This window comes from Camelina sativa, chromosome 13 (assembly GCF_000633955.1).
Source record: "Camelina sativa cultivar DH55 chromosome 13, Cs, whole genome shotgun sequence".
NCBI lineage: Eukaryota > Viridiplantae > Streptophyta > Magnoliopsida > Brassicales > Brassicaceae > Camelina > Camelina sativa.
In genome coordinates, this window is record NC_025697.1 from 1870419 (window position 1) to 1877175 (window position 6757).

At 35.1% G+C, this 6757-nt stretch overlaps 1 long non-coding RNA gene across 6 annotated transcripts; it reads left to right on the forward strand.

Annotated features, from left to right (window-relative positions):
- LOC104734496 lies at window positions 1665-6672 on the forward strand. 6 transcript variants are annotated; one of them, XR_759330.2, is made up of 22 exons: window positions 1665-1830; window positions 2056-2131; window positions 2236-2475; window positions 2576-2675; window positions 2792-2895; window positions 2979-3064; window positions 3162-3263; window positions 3336-3408; window positions 3515-3694; window positions 3805-3967; window positions 4057-4209; window positions 4325-4469; window positions 4548-4685; window positions 4784-4914; window positions 5007-5119; window positions 5198-5365; window positions 5477-5642; window positions 5725-5927; window positions 6026-6074; window positions 6169-6223; window positions 6359-6480; window positions 6580-6672. It is a non-coding gene; the product is annotated as an uncharacterized LOC104734496 (long non-coding RNA). The 6 variants fall into 6 exon arrangements; XR_759335.2 differs by having other exon boundaries at window positions 3162-3259; window positions 5999-6074; XR_759336.2 differs by having other exon boundaries at window positions 3162-3259; window positions 6325-6480.

The following is a 6757-nucleotide window of genomic DNA, read 5'->3' on the forward strand; positions in this document are numbered from 1 at the left end:
TTGTGTGTATTTGTTGTGCCTTTGGGCGATCTCAGATCCCAAAGTGATAGTAGTAGTATACTTAGGAGACAAAACAATAGTATAGGGTTATTAACATAAAAATCCGAAAATTCAGGGTTTTTTGATGTATTTTTAAAAATAATTGGAGCATTTATAATCTGAAATACAATTTGAGAAGAAAGAAAAAAAAAGATTCTATTACCCAAAATGCACTATTATCAGTTATCTAAACAACTCGAAAAATATAAGTCATAATAACGCAGTAAAAGTATATAAATTAACGTGTATGAAGTTGAAGAAGTTTTCAGATCTGCATTAATGGAGTCATATTCTCATCAAAGCTTAAATTGGGATTTCGTCTTTACTTCTCTCGACGATGATTGAGATTTGTTGTTTGGGCTTTAGTTTGTTTTTGGCCATGTTTACTTTTGCTTTTGCTGTCTATGTAAAATATTTGGTTTGTTGCATTGGTTTATCATGAATAAAACACAGTTGGGACAAAAAAAAAATGCAGTAGAAGTATTTAAAAAAAAGAAGATGTGAAAAATACGTTGGTGGTTTCCATTAATCATAATTGCCTTATATGATAGAGTGTGGTTTTAAGAATTAAGGAAAAAAAATAGTTGTTGGTTTTTAAATGGTTTTGTATTTCACACCAAAATCATATTACAGTAAAACCTCTATAAATTAATAATGTTGGGACCAAAATATTTTATTAATTTATAGTGATATTAATTTATAGATATATTTTTAATAGTTTAACTTTTCAAAATTATGAATTGAGACAATTTTAACAATAATTTTGGATATTCAAAATTTTATGGTATTGGAATTGAATTTGTAATATTTAGAAAACATTATTAACAATAAATTACAAATACAATTGACAAATTCACTTATACACATGACATACGTAAAATTAAATTTATGAATAATAATATAGATCATTGTATTTTAATAGTTAATCAAACTATTAGAATGTAAATGATAGATATCTAAAAATTGAAAACTTAAAAAAATGTAGCTATATTTATGACATGTTACAAAATATTTTATATCATTATACTTTGAAAATACAATATAACAGTTGTTTTGTAAATATGAGCTTTAGAAGAAACATACATTATATATATATATATATATATGTAAATTTACATAATTATTAATTTATGATATTATTGGGACTATATTTTACATGAGGATTTCAGAAAAATTATTATCTTATTATCTTATCGAATTTTGTTATTTTTTATACTGGCCCGACTTAGAACTGACAAAATTTATTAATTTATAGTGTTTATTAATTTATAGAGTATTAATTTACTGTTTTACTGTAATAAACATTAAAAAGGAGCTGTAAAAAAAAAAGAAAAAAAAAAAGAGGTTAATTTCGAAAGAGTTCGCTTTATTTGAGAGTGCGCGTAGAGTTCCCTTTATTTGAGAGCGCGTGGATTTAGGAAAAGGAAAACACGTTTTTAGTATCTCATTTATTTCCTTTTTTCTTCAATGGTCTATCCACCGTCAGATCTAAAATTACAATTGCATCTAACGGTTGTAAATAGAAAGCTGGCAAAAATAGTATTCGTAACAACGCTCTCTCATCTATCTCTCTATATAAACCACTGAGGTCTTCTCCTCTTCACCACCTGAAATAGAGAAAACAAAAAAAGAGAGCGTTCGCGAGAGAGCCTTCGCTAGAGAGACTAGGGTAAGCATTAAAGGTATGTTTGTTCTGCCTGAACGAATTTGAAGATACAGTGAGCGTTGTTACAGTCTTACAGAGAGCGTTGTTACGGTGACCTAACTAGGGTTAACACATACAAATCAGAGGTATTTCTTTTTGCCTTCTTCTTCTTCTAAATCTATGAATCAATTTGATTTGATTTTGATTAACTGAGTTAATTAGGGTTTGATTCGAAACGAGTTTGATTTTTAAAAAGTTTGTATTTTTTTTTTTTATTGATTTGTTTACTAAATAAACTAACGAAGATTCATTCTTTCATTGGCAATCTGATGATGATTCTACTGATGGATGCTTGCTGGTCTTTTTGATAGTCCCCCGACTCATTCAACACGGTCTCCCTTGTCTTCGTCCCCGAGCTTCAAGTTCCGCTCCAACAAAGACAACAGAGTAAGTTAACAAATCCGCTTAAACTTTGTTTTTTTTTCACTATAGTTACGATTTAGATCGGAATGAGGGACTGATATTTTGTTTTTTTATTGCTTTCTTCACAGTATGAGAGGTGATGATGCACACTATATGACGCAACAACAAGAACGACAACAATGGAATAAGAAATTAATATCCTTTTTTCTTAATCTCCTGTAAGTGAACTCAAATTCCTTTTCTTTACTGTTTTTTCTTAACCTGTTTGAAGTTAGTCCTTTATTCAGATACGGAGGTTATTGAATATGATGTAGCTTGTGTGATAAAGTTATCGCAGAACCGTGGACAACACACTTATTATGCCCTGTGTAAGTATCATTCCCCACCGATACTTGAATTTGCTTCTTCTTTCATTACTACTTACTCGTTTGATTTTTTGACGTCTGTCTTGTTACATATGGTTTTTAGTTTCAGGCCCCCTGTGGTTCATCCCAAAAACCAGTTGGAGATGTTACATGTCCTCCCTCCTAAAGGTGAAACCTTTCTTTTGTCTCTCCCCACAGACAGAGTGAGTTAAAATCTGCTTAAAGTTTGGTTTTTTTTCTTGATCATTGTTATGGTTTAGATCTAGGGGACTAATATTTTTGGTTTTGTTTTCTTTGTTGTTTGTTGTTCCTATTCTAGATTGGAGAATATGCTATCTTCCTCGAACTGGGGATGAGATGCACTATATGACGCAGCAGTAACAACAACCAGTTTGAAGTCAAATCTTTTATTCAGCTGTGGAGGTTATTTGACAAACACACTTATGCCCATGTAAGTAATTCTCCTCGTTTGATTCTTTTAATGTCTCTTTTTATTTTTCTTTCAGGCCATGTGGATCATCCCAAAACCAGTTGGAGTTGTCACATGTCCTCCAAAAGGTGAAACTTTCTGTCTCGAATCTCCACACGCAGAGTGAGTAAAAATCTGCTTAATGTTTGGTTTTTTTTGGTCATTGTTACGATTTAGATCGGAAGGAGACTGATATTTTTTTTTTTGGTTGAATCTCTAGATGGTTCACTTTCTTCATTGAATCGGGGATGATGCACTTTATGACACAGCAACAACAAGGATGGAATGGAAATTTAATATCCTTTTTCGTAATCTCATGTAAGTAAGTGATCTCAAACTCCTTTCCTTTTACTCTTTTTTTTCTTATCCTGTTTGAAGTTAATCCTTAATTCAGATGTGTGTGGAGTTACTGACTACCAGCTTGTGTAACGTCATCATAGAGCCGTGGACAAACACACTTATCTTCTGTAAGTGAATTCTCCTGCTACTTGAATTGCATCCTCTTTCATTACTCGTTTGAAGTGTAATGCACTCTTTTCTTGTTTTTGTTTTTGTTCCATTTACAATTTTTAGGGTTTAATTGAAGTGTTCATATGGTCTTAGTCTTGATGGTCAACTAAGTCAACGGTTCTCTTCTCCATCGAGACATGTATGTATGAAGCCAGAACTTAGAAGAGATTGTGTCTAATACATGTTCACCTTCTTGCTTCCTCAACCAGCAATCCCAGCTTCTCTCCTTCTCCCTCCTCCACGGTTTACCTTCCAACTCTGCTTCTTATTTTCTTTTCGTTTTGATCTCTGTTAGGTGATTTTTGTACGATTGATTTTTATTTATCTTCTTTGTGATGTTCTGTGTTGTGTAGCTGAGACGAGACATATGGAGTTTGGTGAAATCGAAGACTGCTTTTGGATTTGTGATGTTCTGTTGTTGTGATGTTTGATGAGAGTCATGCCTGGAACCAATTCAAAGCTGCCACTGATATCTTAGCCAAGAAAAATGATTGACCTCCATTGAAAACGAACAAGGTCGGTTTCTCTAAATTTTCTTCTGTTCTTCTTTTCTTATGGATCGTCCGACAATGTATGATCTGTTTTGGCATGTCTCTTTCTGGTAGGTGCATCTTGCTAGTGGAAGATACATAACACAAGGAGCCAAGTGAATGTTTGTTCTGTTGATTTGTGGACTCGAGGAAGGAGGCTTCTTGCAGAGACAAACTCAAAAGGCCAAACTCAAAGAGCAATCCCATCTTCTATCTTTCTCCTCCACGGTTTGCCTTCCAACTTTGCTTCTTATTTTTCTTTTCTTTTCATTTTGATCTCTGTTAGGTGGTTTTGTAAGATTAATTTTTATTTGTCTTCTTTGTGATGTTGTGTGTTGTGTAGCTGAGACGAGACCTATGGAGTTTGGTGTAACCGAAGACTGTTGTTGGCCATGGAAGATACACATTCACAAGGAGCCAATCGAGATGTTTGTTCTGTTAACGGGTGGATTCGAGGAGGCTTCTTGCAGATCAAATTAGTGGCCAAGGTTCCATTTTTTCTCTCTGTTTCTTTTTGGCGGTTGGCTTGGAAGCATTTATCTTGACTGAAGTTTACTATGTTCCAGGTTGTACAGGATCATGAGCTAGTGAAGTTGTGATGGCTGCAGGAGGAGTATCTGAGCTATGCTTTGCTAAAACAGGTCTTAAAGAGAAAGCAAAGACAACCAAACCCTAGAAGACCTCTTCCTATACAATTAAACTTGGTACTATCTGATCTCACTCTCTCTATCTCTTTCCGTCCTTCTTCTTCTTGTTTGCAGATTCTCATTTTTTCTGTTTTTTGGCCATGGATTTTATTTAGGTGATATTATATTTACTTGGATGTTTGAGATTCATGCCTTGAAAAGCCATTCAAAGTTGCCGCTGATATCTTGGCCAAGAAAGATGATTGACCTTCATTGGATGATAGTTGCTACATTGAAAACTGACAAGGTCTGTTTCTCTTACTCTAAATCTTCATATGTTTTCTTTTTATTATGGATCCGACAATGTTCCATCTGTTTTGACATGTCTCCATCTTGTAGGTGTGGGTTGGCCTTGGAAGATACATAACACAAGGAGCCAAGTGAAGAGGTTTGTTCTGTTGACTGGTGGACTCGAGAAAAGAGGCTGCTTACAGAGCCACTCAAAGGCTAAGGTTTGATTTTTTTTCTCTGTTATCTATCTTACAGGTTTTTATGTTTCGCATTCTCACGCAATTTCCCAGCAATTTCAGGTCCGTGAATAGAGTTCCTTGTACTCAAAGCTGAAGTCAACGGTGCTCTTCTCCATCGAGACATGTATGTATGAAGCCAGAACTTAGGAGAGATTGTGTCCGCTACATGTTCACCTTCTTGCTTCCTCAACCAGCAATCCCAGCTCCTCTCTTTCTCCCTCCTCCACGGTTTGCCTTCCAACTTTGCTTCTTCTTTTCTTTTCGTTTTGATCTCTGTTATGTGATTTTTGTAAGATTGATTTTTTTTTTGTCTTCTTTGTGATGTTCTGTGTTGTGTAGCTCAGACGAGACCTATGGAGTTTGGTGAAACCAAAGACTATTGTTGGCCATTGAAGATACACATATCACAAGGACCCAAGTGAATAGCTAGCCCATATGTTTCTTCTGTTGAATGGTAGATGATTCGAGGAGGCTGCTTGCTTGCAAATCAAACTCAATGACCAAGGTTCCATTTTTCTCTCTCTCTGTTTCTTTTTGGTTAAACATTTATCTTGACTGAAGTTTTGCTTATCATTGCTATGTTGCAGATTTTACATGATGATAAGCTAGTGAAGTTGTGATGGCTGCAGGAGAAGTATCTGAACCCTTGTATCAGAGCGTGTTGTTGGCTTGTTGCTTCTCTAGGATGAAGAATATGCTTTCTTCACAGAATGAGGGATGATGCGTGCACACTATGACGCAACAACAACAAAGATGGAATGTAATATTAATATCCTTTTCCTTAATCTCTGTAAGTGATCTCAAATTCCTTTCCTTTTACTGTTCTGTCTTTACCTGTTTGAAGTGAATCCTTTTATTCAGATGTGGAGGTTGTTGAATATGATGCAGCTTGTGTGGTAAAAGTTATCGCAGAAACGTGGACAACACAATTTTTCCTGTAAGTATAATTCCCGAATCGCATCTTCTTTCACTACTCGTTGTCTCGTTTGATTTTTTAACATACGTCTTGTTACATATGGTGCTACTTTCAGGCCTTATGGATCATCATCCCAAACCCAGTTGGAGAGGTTACATGTCCTCCTAAAGGTAATGTAACATGTTCACTATTCTAATGAAAGTTTCAAACTTTGATATACTTTATAGGATATTTTTAATTAACTAACCAGCATGTGTTCTTATTTTTATAGTTTAAATAAACTGAGTTTGGAATGTTTCTTGAAGGTGTGTGTGGAGCCTGGAAGGAGATGAATGGCTACCAACTCTCGTGTTAGCTAAATCGTTCCAAAAAGTAAATGTATCAGATCCTCTCTCCCTCAATCCAGCTTCTCTCTTTCTCCTCTACGGTTTGCCTTCCAACTTTGCTTCTTCTTTTATCTCTGTTGGGTGGTTTTGTCATATTGATTTTTTTTTTGGTCTTCTTTGTGATGTTTTGTGTTGTGTAGCTGAGACGAGACCTATGGGAGTTTGGCTAAAACCGAAGACTATTGTTGACCATGGAAGATACACATATTAGAAGGACCCGAGTGAGATTTCCATGGATGTTTGATGAGAGTCATGCCTTAAAGCCATTCAAAGCTGACGCTGATCTCGTGGCCAAGGAAGATGATTGACCTCCATTAT